Raw genomic sequence first — 13,295 nt, forward strand, 5'->3', positions numbered from 1 at the left:
TTTATTCGTTTTGCGTTCATCGTGGGAAACTTTTGCTTGTTATTTTAGTTGGCCGATCTGCTCGGAGCTGTGAAGCCGTGAACTTTGTCGTGTATGGCTCAAATTACTCTGTCGCCGGGCCACAACCGCGGCAGCCATGTTGCGGGAGCGCGGGAAAACATTTCACGGCAGCGTGGGCAACGCTGGAAAATATCATTGGGGATCTTGGGAGCTTTGGGACACTGCACGTCTCTAATAATTATGGCGTGTTGTGAAAAATAATATTTTGATAGAGCTGTTTATATGAGAACGCTAAAGCCTTAGTTTTAGATGGGTTTCTCACTCTTTATATAATTTTGTTAGTCTTGTAATTAGTAAGCTAGCAATGCTCAGATCTGAAACTTAATGTTCACTGAGTAATTGACGTCGTTGGTTTATTACTTAACTGTTCCATTCAGGCTTGTGAGTTTTCTTCTTGCGAGGTTTTATGATGAAAATTCTCACTTTCTAATTAAATTACTAACTAGATGGCTTGTCTAACTACCCTCAAGATATATCCCCGATCTCTACCTATCTCTTTCGATAGGTATTTAATCCGAGACATTCCGATGCGTACCCTCACCGGCTGGCAGGACGTTATGTCATCCGATATGAAAGTCGAGGGAGATTAGTATGCGAGGCTGCGCGTTTAAATTCGACCTCCTAATTATGCGCAATACGTAATCGCACGCGGAAAATATCGGACTTGGCTATTAGAACGATTTTATGTACATCGTGTCCCAAAATTTTATGATAAGCCGGCGCCATAGGGTGGACATGGTCATCATGACTACCTTAGGAAAAATAAGAAAAATAAAATTAAGATAAGTTACATTTTTTCTTATTTTTCCTAAAGTTTAACTAGGTAGTAAGTTTTCCTAAACTGTTGGAAAAATTAGATATTAATATAGATTTTTTTACTTATTTTTAGAAGTAGTCATGTCATGACCGTGTCCGCCCTACGGCGCACAGTAGTTTGATTTTAAAAATAGGTGGACATACGATCGAAAGTCATAATTTCATCGAAACAAAAATTGTTTTGTATAGCATTTTGAATGCTGATCAACATTTGTTATTATGCATTTTTCGTAAAAACGAGCCTTTCATGCTTAAAAAAAATATGACAAAAAAATTTGTATGGAGAAAAATTGTTTTTATTTTTTTTCTGGCCACTGTTATAAACTGTAGCGGTCAAACCTTATGTAGTCGTAAGTACCTATGGTGCCTAATATTACTACATAAAAATTTTATGCGGGCACGCGCGGCGAAGCGAGTAATGGACATGCAAAATTTTAAATATTTTTATTTATGGATTATTGATTTTAATGCACTTAAAGTAATTATTAATAGGAAAATAGACTTAGTTTAACTAGGTACAGCCCCCTATTACCTCATTTCACACTAAAACCTTTCAAACTAGAACCTAAGTTTTTAGGTACTAGGTAGCCTAAGTCGATTATTGACATTATAATATTCACTACTGGTCTACTGGTTATGGTGTAAGGTAGATTAGGTAGATATGTACCCTTTTACCAAGGTATATACCTACTTCTTGGCACGTATAATACCGACAGACATTATTAAAAAAAGTCTTCAAGCAAAAACCCTTGACTTCAATGGTCATGAAAGATTTTTTTACTTTCTAGAGTAGTCCTGAATAGATCCTTAAATCATTTTGACTGTCATAATCGATTACAGTAGGTAGCGGGATAGTTTCATTTTGATATAACTGTAATTTCCAGTTTTCTGATAAGTTATATACTTAGACTTTCGCAAAAAGTGATTCTTTTTTTTTGGCTCCTTTAAAGAGTTGTAAGTTCCATTTCCTTCGTCTATTAAAAAAGATAACGTACATAACACCTTCATCTAGTAGCCTCAAACATATTAAGGTTTGAAATATAACACCTTTATCCAAGCATCGAACAGAGAAAAATCTGAAATCCGACATTTATCACCTTCTTCCATTCATGTCTTCAATTATTATCTTCGCTCGAAAAACAATCAAAAAATATATTTTAACCTATTCAATTATCTTGAACAGAGTGTTCAAAATAATCTAAGTCACTCACATACTTTTTCCGAAAGAATCCAATAGGCAGTTAGCCAGTACACCAAAATGTTATCACATTATCTGCACCATGTATCAGCAGTTTGTGTACGTTAGCTGGCATATAAAACTATAGGTAGAGGTGAACATAATGGATCTGCAATAATGTGTGGCTATACGGCTCGGAAACGTGGCCTCTCAATATAGGCCTTATAAATAAGCTCAAAATTGCACAGCGTGCTATGGAGAGGGCTATGCTCGGTGTTTCTTTACGAGATCGAATCAGAAATGAGGAGGAGATCCGTAAACGAACTAAAGTCGCTGACATAGCCCAACGGATTAGCAAGCTAAAGTGGCAATGGGCAGGGCACATAGTACGCAGAACTAACGGCCGATGGGTCAGCAAGGTTCTGGAGTGGAGGCCACGTACCGGAAAGCGCAGCGTAAGACGTCCACCCACATGGTGACTGACGACCTCATACAGCAGGAAGGCGCTGGATGCAGGTCGCCACAAACCGGCCATTGTGGAAATGATGATGGATGATGAATAATGTGTGGAACAGGGTTGCGGGTATTCCCATTTATGCTAGAATTATTCGACTAACTTTAATAAAGAGTGATAAAAATGTATTGTTTACTATAATCGTTCAACCCTTACTGAACCCACTACCTACTGTAATCGATTATGACAGTCAAAATGATATAATAATCTATTCAGGGCTACTTTAGAAAGTAAAAATATATTTCATAACCATTGAAGTCAAGGGTTCTTGCTTGAAGACTTTTTTTAATCATGTCTGTCGGTATTATACGTGCCAAGAAGTAGGTATATACCTTGGTAAAAGGGTACATATCTACCTAATCCACCTTACACCATAACCAGTAGACCAGTAGTGAATATTATAATGTCAATAATCGACTTAGGCTACCTAGTACCTAAAAACTTAGGTTCTAGTTTGAAAGGTTTTAGTGTGAAATGAGGTAATAGAGGGCTGTACCTAGTTAGACTAAGTCTATTTTCCTATTAACAATTACTTTAAGTGCATTAAAATCAATAATCCATAAATAAAAATATTTAAAATTTTGCATGTCCATTACTCGCTTCGCCGCGCGTGCTCGCATAAAATTTTTATGTAGTAATATTAGGCACCATAGGTACTTACGACTACATAAGGTTTGACCGCTACAGTTTGTAACAGTGGCCAGAAAAAAATAAAAACAAATTTTCTCCATACAAATTTTTTTGTCATATTTTTTTTAAGCATGAAAGGCTCGTTTTTACGAAAAATGCATAATAACAAATGTTGATCAGCATTCAAAATGCTATCCAAAACAATTTTTGTTTCGGTGAAATTATGATTTTCGATCGTAAGTCCACCTATTTTTAAAATCAAACTACTGTGCGGCGCGCGGCGCCGGCTTATCGTTGAATTTGGGACACGATGTATAATAATACCTAGTTTTAATGATACCGGTTTGAAGATGCATATATTATGAACCTTGGAAATTATGTTCTAGTTTTGATAAATTCAATAATTATGGAGCGGAAGTCTAATTTGGCGCTTCCAGTGACATTTAACCGAAATAAACAAACATCCTAAATTACTTCCTGATTTTTGAGAATAAAAAATGAAAATTGCCAAGTTATAAACAACTGCGAATGAGTAATGAAACTTGTAAATTAATTACAGCAGTTACCTAACAGTGCTTTCAGACTTGTTCATTGCGTCCATCTCAGTAAAGTCAGGAATAAGGTTAACGATACGAATGTAGATTTTATTTCAAGTTCTAACGTTCTAAGGCCTCGGAAATTGGCTTATTTTATAGTAAAAGCCCCGTTTCTACTTTTAATATCTTTTGACCAACATCTGCGCCCAAGTATCAAAGGTTTCTTTAATTTGTTAATGAAAAATATCACACAGGCTGGGGCAATTCAATTTTGAAATTGAACATTGATGAGATCTTATTTAAAATGGAAAAAATCAATTAGGAATTGGCTTTGGCAGCTTCCTCATCTTTTCCTTTTGAAAAGTAACCATTTCAGACGTATTTTTAAATATTAACATCTCGGGCACGATATTAATATCTCTCAACATTCAAAGCTTTCAGGTCTGATTTAGATCTGAAACCTTTGTTTACTGTACAAAGAAATCGAATACTTAAACATTTATGGCGGAGTTTGTTCAGACGGTTATCAAAGGTTTCTTAAAACGTGGAGGGCGTTGGCGTTAGGTATGACGACCTTAGGGCACATGCACACCGCGTTTCATGCAAATGGAACGCGCTGTGTACGCGATGTTATCGCAATCAATGTAAATACAGCAAAGCAATCTAATTTAACAGCGCAACTAACGCGCGATAGTGAAACGCGCGTCTACGCCTGAAAAAAGGTGATAATATGCATTTGCATATGCACTTAGAATCCCCATAGACTACAGAGTTTTATAGGTCGATAGTTCTATACCACATCGGTACAACGTGCGTACTTTCACACATTATTAACAGGCCGCTGGCCGATTAAACTATCGGCCGACAAAGTCTGCTGTACTTCTACGGGAACTCCAAAAGTGTATGGTTCAGACGCGCGATAACCGCGCGATTTCTGCGTGGTTCTTTATTATATGCGAGACACTCGAGGTGGTTACGGTAAACGTACGAGAACTGTCCAGTTACCGTGCGATTGTTGCGCTTCTTCTCAGCACTTGCCAAATTTTTGTCTCGAAGCGCTAATACTAACACATGTAAAGGCTCCTTTATAAGAGCATTTGACGATTCATAGAACTAATTTAATCAGTCCAGATATTCATTTAAAGACATTTTTGATTTTGATTATCGCTGTGTCTGGACCAGGCCTTAGGGGGAGGGTTCACGATCACGACTCACTCCATTACAGTCCGGCGGCCGTCCGGCCGACAGTCGATCAGGTTCACTGGTCTGACGATTTGATTTAGCCGTTGAACTGAGTGCTTGCGTGCTAAGAAACTGTGCTGCAATAGAGTAATGGCCTGTAGAATATTGAATATAGCTGATTTATAGGAAAGCTTTTCAGACTTCTCATTTTTTTGGTTGGTTTAGATCAAAATCCGCTTGCTCTGTTTTGGTGAATGAGCAAAGCAATGAATTATTAAAATACATAATTCGTTCCACTTCACTGTGTACCTATTCGCCTGCCCAAGTTGAAACTAGATAGTACATTGATGATCTAAATAAAGAGCTAGTTGAACCTACCTTCTCCTTTAGCAACCATAATTTGTTTTAACTTCGACTTAAGCTCCTGTGACATGCAATAAATAATTTGAATGAATATAAGCTTGTCATGTACATAATTAAATGTCAAATAAAATTAACAGTAATCATAAACAGTAACGAAATTATTAAGGCTAAACACAAACAGCGACAAGTAAAGCCTTTTAATTCAAAAATTCATAATTTATCGGATGTGCCTATTTACTTTTGAATTTGAGTAATAAGTTCCCACCAAAAAGCAATTGACCTCGACGAACCGATCAAAGGGTCGTTTATAAGCGGTTCGGTATTTCCCACATTTCTCTTCCCACCTTCACAAGTTGGTGATTTACGAATCGGGTCCCAAAAGCGAGGCATCCAGGTCAATAGCTCGTCAGCGTCCTATTTAAAGCACGCTGACTTATGTGCGCCTTCTAGGGTTATATTAACATTTTCATTTTATAGGGCAATATTTTATGGTTATATTGTTCTATTTAAATTAATAACTTACTATTAAAAGGTTACCGCTACCAACCGGGCAACATGGAAAGTATTGGGGGAGGCCTATGTTCAGCAGTGGACGTCCTATGACTGAGATGATGATGACTATTAAAAGGTACACGAACGCGCATTAAATTTAGTAAGTACTGAAATGTCATTTTAAGCAAGTGTTCATTTGTTCAACATGCGTGTACCTTTTTACAATCAAGGAGCGTAAGGATTATTTTTATGTTTCATGTCTAAACTATGCGCTAACTCAACAACTAGTTATTGTCTGTCTTTAAATAAATAAACTGACGTAAATTTTCTTTCATTTTGCATTATTATGAATTCTCTCGTCGGTATGTTTGTCAATTAATTTCAAAACCGTCTGCGACAAGGTTCAATTGCCTGCATATTAAATCTGTCATGCCCCTCGAAGTCTAGATAATGAGTTGTTTGCAGATCGTTTGAATGTTGCCGGAGCCGCCGAGCTCTCGGCGGGAAGGAGACGCGTTTAGCTGAGCAAGGATCTTCCAGGACACAAAAGAGGTGAACACAGCAGGCGCAAAAAGTCTATGGATCGATGACCTCAGGTAAAAAAACGGACAGTTGGATAAGTGGGATATCCTGCTTTTCGGCATTCCTCAGGACTAAAATTTGTTATGCCCCTCGAAGTATAGCCGGCAGGAGAGTTTCAGTGGAGAAGGAGACGCGTTTAGCTGAGGCAAGGCTCCTCCAGAGTATAAAAGAGGTTGAATACAGCAGGCACAAAGAGTCTATGGATCGACCTCAGGAAAATAACCTTTGTTTGCCACCTGTCATACGCAGTCGCTTTACACTCGAGATCATTCGATCCTTAACTTCAAATTCCTCCTGTTCTTCCGATTAATTTTGTTGCGGGCATTACGGGTTTAATGAAAATTCTACTTCCCCCCTAATAGTAGTAGAATAGTCCAATTTTTTTATGTAACTGCCGTGTGACTTATAATTATTTAACTCGCCAGTGTGTTTTCTTGAGGCTGGCAGTCCAAAAGCGAATAGTGAAAGCGGTTCTGCTGTTATCACCTCTATTGTAAACACGGGACGGTTCATTGTTATACTAATAGAGCTCCAGCCAGAGCAAAACCAATTGCCTCAGCTGAAGGAGCGAGACAACACTTGTTACTCTTGTTATTAGAAGGGGCTTTAGAGTTATAAAGCTGCAGCAAAATGTAAAAAGACAATGTAAGGCACTCAAGGAAAGAAATACAATGCGTATTAATTCAACCAGTAGACTGTAAAATAATCTGAACCATGCCTTTTTGCTTCAGGAAATGAAATTAAATATTGCATAGAAATGTGGGGCAGCAGTTCATCATATAGGATTCACGCCAAGTGACTTAATCTGAACTCGGAAGTCCATAATGACAAATTCTACTTATTAGGTTTGCAAATAATAGATGACCAATTAATTAAAGTGAAAAATGGAGGGAAATTGCGATTGCTTTTTAGTGGTAACTGCACCTTCGAAAATTGCTTAGTGAAGTAACCCATAACACCCGTATCCGTATGCCTTTCCTTTCGGAAACAGTAGTAATGTCTCTTCCCCTATTCTTTTTCGGACAAACAGTCGTCTCAGCAAACCCTCTCGAGTAAATAAACTTTTCAGTTAAAAATCAATTTACCTTCCACCCAACTATCGAGGGGTTGAGACAAACGTATACCAAACATGCTCAATAGCTGTGAGTGTAAAGACAATATTTTCAATTACTTTAATATGATTTAGTCCCTCATCTGAAGTAGTTTTAGTGTGGATGACATAGCGCGAAACGCTTTTATCCCGATTCCCGTCGACTTTCAAGCACTTCCAGACTGCTTTGTTATCACAATAGACCGGCAAAGGGCAACCACTCAGTTCTGTTCGGAGCACAACAGACTTCAATTAACTTGCAACCGAACAACAATAGAAACGATCGGCTTGATTCAATTAATGTTAAAAATTGTTTGTGTTATAATGTCACAGGTAACACACGCAAAGGACACTTATGACGTATCTGTCTGGCTTGGCATTATGTAAGTAAATAGTCTATAACTCTATAGATACTTTATTAACGGTGATACTACCTATTTGTTGAAAATAATCGATAGAGAATGAAGCTTCTATACAGGTACATGTGTCGAAAGTCCCAGTTAAACAGTAATTAATTTCGCCCCTTTAAGGCTTCAAACCGTTTAATCTTGACCTTCATCCTTTTCCTTTGAACTAACTAGTTTAATTCCAAATAACTTGAACGCAGCCCGACCTTCCATTCAATGAGCCCGTATGGAACGCAAAAAGAAACTAAATTATGTAAGGTCTTGGGCTTTCTGACGTCACCAATTCCCCGCGCGACGGAGACGATCTTTTCATTGACATTTACGACAGTCTATTGTCATCGTTTACCGAGAAATAGAATAGAAAATCGATCGTCACATCAAGGCCAATGAATACAAGGCCACTTCTAGGTCTAAACGGCGGCTAAGTGATTGGAATCGGGGATGCCTTCAGTGACAAATTACTTTTGGATATTGTTACAGTAAACTGAGTCTATTCCATTCTGGATTCCAGGATCCCGATTGTTTAAAAGAACCAACAGACGGCTCCACAAATAAGCGCGGCTGGAACAAATATTTGTTTCACCAACAAATGAGACTTTCAAGAGACGGCTACGAATTGATGGTAAATGATTCTTTTGTGATCCAAAATTGCAACATTGGATCGTAAGTAAATTGGAATAAGAATGAGAAATAGTATTGCAGCACACTGTTAGAATATTTAATACTAAAAGGTCGAGCAAGTGAGCATAATGAAGAACTATCTGTAGTACATGTGTTTGTTAAGAAAAGACTGAATGGTAAGTCCTACTGAAGTTCTAGTGAGAAGCAAATTTTAATTGAGGTTAACTCAGTTAAAATTTGTTGTTGAATGGTTTGCCAAGGAATCATGCCGTTCCATTGCTCTTTTGATTACAGAAACAAATTTCTTAGAAGGAACTTTTTTATATTTCAATAGTCTATTAATAAAATAGGCTAAATTCGAAATTCTGTCGATTGTTCCGGAACAATGGTCTAAAGTTGGTTACACGCTTACCCGTTAAACTGTTGTAAGCGTTTACGAATATTAAGCCTTATTGTTTACAGTTTGGTTCGTTTATGAAATTCTAATGCTAGTTTAGAACTTTAGAATAATGTATGAGTTTACGTTGATGCCTTGTAAGGCCATGAAAGGTCCTCGGAGACAGCAAGTTGTGTGCACATTAATTATTCCGCTTGACGTGTTCGGCCGGAGAAAGTTTACAGCCGGTGTGAAGCCACGTTTCATATTTATTGATCGCACCGCCATAAATACCTTTTTTTTTAACATTCAGCCTTTTTATGATTGAAATAATAATAGGGCGAGGATAATAATTAAGTACGGCGTAGGTAATGACATCATCATTATATTTACACGATCCATAAAGGCATGGATTGGGAAGGTATCCTAAAATATATATTTTTCAATCGCTTCGAATCAAAAGATTTTTGGAGATGATGGAATTGACTTTCATGACATTATTTAACTACATCGATTCTTTGATTAATCAAATCGGTTCACCATCTCTACTTCTACTTCAATTTTAAAGAATTCAGTTCGTATCCAGTCAGCGTCAAATATTTCGTGACAACCAAACTAGCCAAAAAGTTCGCCGAGTGTACATATTGATAGTTATGTTCTAGATACGATAACAATATGATGTATAGTAGTAACATGCGCTGTCGTCAGGCCTGGCTCACTCCGCGCGGTACATCCGATAATTACCTACAGCGAAGCGCCCCGCCGGCGGGTATTATATCAGTCGAGTGTCACGCGCGCGCCCGTCAGGACGCTGGCGTGCGTTGTAATACCTAATTCTATGATCGAAGTATTATTTAAAAATGGACATAAAGAGAAAGAAATATTATTGTGCGGCGTTCGGGTGTTTAAATTCGAAAAGAAATCTACCGGATTTATATTTTTTTTCGCTTCCCAAAGATGCTGAAAGGTATGTTGGCCATGTAGGTAATCAATAATTCTTAGGATAGTATAGGAACCTAATCTACCATGACTACTGCTCAGAATGCGTTCGTTCGTTTTAGCCAAAAATGACGTCCACTGCTGGACAAAGGCCTCTCCCAAGGTTTTCCATAATGAATGCGTACTTACCTACATACGTACCTCATTACAAATAAGTAGATTAATTATTTTTTTACTAGACACTACTAGACAGCAACCCTAACAGCGTAAGAAGAGTTCAGAGGCACGCGATAGAAAGAGACAAAACTTGTAGGTGAATAAAATTGTAGGTACGTAGTGCTGTGCGAGCTGAATTCCACTGTATCGCGTCGTAGCAAGACTCGCATTTATTTAAATCGTCTTGCGGAGTAATCCTTCTGTACCTGTACTATTACTTATTCTGTGCTGTCGTGCGCAACAAAAAAGGCGATTAAAATGATCTCATCCACCAATTAGTTAAATGATCTTGTAAAACGGATGAGGCTAATTAACGTTTGTAATACTACTTATTGCAACTGACTGATATATCCGAGTACATTTGTATTAGAATATACTCGTTTAAATGTAGCTATTTTATAATATCGAATAATGTTAACCAATCGAGTAATATCCAAGTGAAATTAGTTTCTATACTCTTTGTTATTTTTACCCGACTACTGCGAAGCAAAAAGGAGGGTTATTGTCAATTTAGAATACGCAATGTGAGCCAAAACGTTGAATATTATTCTACAAACCCACTGCTTGATGAAATCGAATACTGTGTTATTAAAATATACGTACCAAATGAAAAATAAATATGATATAATGATCGTGGACGGACCATAAAGTTAATATTCCTTCGGAATAGAGCAACAAAGAATGAGCGAGCGAGATGTCACTATCTGCAACCCTGTGTGATAAAAAGAGATGTGTGATGCTATCATCGTCACGTCAATAGAACCATTTTTGCAAAAGATTTGACAGGCAGTGACACATCACATAGAGGCACAAAGAAAATTTTAAATTATAGTTTTTTATAAAAATATCGTAAAATCCTGTTTATTTTTGGAAAATTTGTTTTCTTATATAATGGTGACCTGTTTCGTCCTTGATTGTGATGTACACCAAAGGAATAATCCTGCAAAATATTCATTTCACAGGTAAATTTATTGAAATCGACACCTCCAAACTTTAGCTTTATTTTTGTGAATGCGCTTAGAATTTTAAGCACTAAGTGTGATAATTATGTTCTTTAAACATTAATTTAAGTTGTAAGCAAAGATTTCATGCTCATAATCCAGAATTTATGAATATTTTGTGTAAAGAAATAATTTTCGTTATACACTAGGGTTGTACCACAATCGATAAATATATTTTCTGCGCTGTTTATCACAGTCACTGCTGATTAATTATGTAGGAACATAAATGGCGTTTGTATGTGAATATAGAAAAGTAATATTTTGTAATTACCTGTTAGTTAATAAACTAAACTAAATATTACATACTAAATATAATAATAAATATGTTTATGCACACAGATGTTTGTACTGTGCGGGAATCGAACCCGCTACCTCCGGAATAGTAGTCCGTTTCAAACCACTACACTATACGGCCAACAACGATTATTACATCGTTAGAATCCTATTTTCTTACGTTATCGTCAGAATTATCATTTTTTAATTATTGTTTTACTCCTACTAATATTATAAATGCGAAAGTTTGTATGGATGTCTTGATGTTTGTAACTCTCATTCTTCCAAATAAATAAGTTGAATAATTTTAATCTTCTGAGTTTTTTTTTATTTTCTTTGGCCACTCTCCCAATTCCAATATACCTACAATCCCATTCCATCCTATTCTATTTATATTATTACTGTTAGGTGTTAATTAATATTTAATCGATATCGATATTCATGTGAAAAGTAACGACATAATACATCACTGACATGCACACATATTTATTTTTACACACACATATGACATCTCATTTTTGGTTTCGTTTGACAGCTCGTGATTGTTGCTCTATTCCGAAGGAATATTAACTTTATGGGACGGACATCATTCCTAGAAACGGTTTATCCCATGTTTTCCTAACTAACAGAAACAATAAATGGGTTAAATGATGATAAATATTCTTTGTGGAATTTTAGTTTCAACATTTCTAAGAATCTCGCATCACAATTTACGAAAAGGACTCTTAATTTATTACAAATGTTTTATTTAACCGTTATGTATTAACAAGTTTTCAGTTTGCGTGTTGCTGAACGGAATAACGGAATAAATTTTAATGCAGTAATTAATAATGTCTGGTTAATAATATAATATAGTCACGGGCGATGTGAATATCTGACTAACGTAATTAGACGGTTCGTGACGCGATACTCTACGACCGCAGTCGCATTGTTAATGATAGCTTGTCAAAATTTCGCGCTTGCTACATTTTTATTTTGGTGCCTAGGGACAACCTGACATTTGGATTGGGTACACAGAAAATAATTATATTGCTGTGTAATGAAGTACATATTTCAGCGCTAGTTACCTAAGTGTTCTGTAGTTCTGTTTCATTTTAAGGAACTTTTACCCTACAATATCCAAGCGCTAATAACAAAGAGGAAAACATACTGTTTAATCAAACCTTATAGTAAGCTAAATCCATTTCCAACATACTAATATGTCCATACAAATTATGCGCAGTAAATTCCAGAGTTAATAACAATACAAGAGCAAATTTCGAATTGAAAATGATTGGTTCCGCGTCGAAAACATCACCCGGAATTTAATCTGCACTGGCATAGGTTAATTTGATTAAGCAGATTGATTGTCCAGTCAATATACTAGGCATAATTGAGCTGGCCTTGACTTTGGGGCAGAGACCGGGACGTTGACATGCGTAATTAGGCGATAAGACGACGCCAAAGTCTGTTAGCCACTTTAATTTGTTGTTCAGGAATAGCCTTTGACCCAGGTTTTTTTTGTGTTATCTGAAGGAAGGGTCTACAGAACACGTGAACACATAAAAAAACTCAACAGTACCTTACAATCAGTTTTTCCTATGTTAGAAGAGTCAATCCTAGTGTTATTTTGTGTCAGTTAAGGACAGTTCCTTAACTGACACAAAATAACACTAGGATTGACTCTTCTCTCTTCAAATGCTAATAGAATATAGTAGCACGTTCTCAGGTTAAGTAATAACAGATAATAGCCATTGCCAGTCAAAAACTTCGTTAAAACAACAAGGAATAGTGACCCAGAAACTGGAAATCGCAAAGATTCAAGACTCTACAATGGTAAAGTTTATACAGACGCAATCACGGCACAGGTAGGTCTTCGCTTGTTTGCCGCCGACCTTCGACGGATTGTATAATAAATTCGTTACACTGACCTAATTCCGCGATACTTTACGTCAATGTTATATACGATGTACTCAATTTATATTTGAAGAGACGTTGGTATAGTCAAACACTAATTTTTGACTAAACATAGTTTAGGATA

The 13,295-nt window shown here is 36.7% G+C and overlaps 1 protein-coding gene and 1 long non-coding RNA gene across 2 annotated transcripts in view; one reads left to right on the top strand and one right to left on the bottom strand.

Moving 5' to 3' along the window:
- Positions 1–13,295, bottom strand: part of LOC135080961 (uncharacterized) — a 180,984-nt gene that overhangs the window by 16,044 nt on the left and 151,645 nt on the right. The gene's annotated exons all lie outside the window — the stretch shown is intronic.
- On the top strand, positions 10,907–11,586 carry LOC135081300 (uncharacterized). The gene is made up of 2 exons (XR_010259178.1): positions 10,907–10,963; positions 11,342–11,586. It is a non-coding gene; the product is annotated as an uncharacterized LOC135081300 (long non-coding RNA).

Source organism: Ostrinia nubilalis, chromosome 19 (assembly GCF_963855985.1).
Source record: "Ostrinia nubilalis chromosome 19, ilOstNubi1.1, whole genome shotgun sequence".
In the NCBI taxonomy this organism is placed as follows: Eukaryota; Metazoa; Arthropoda; class Insecta; order Lepidoptera; family Crambidae; genus Ostrinia; species Ostrinia nubilalis.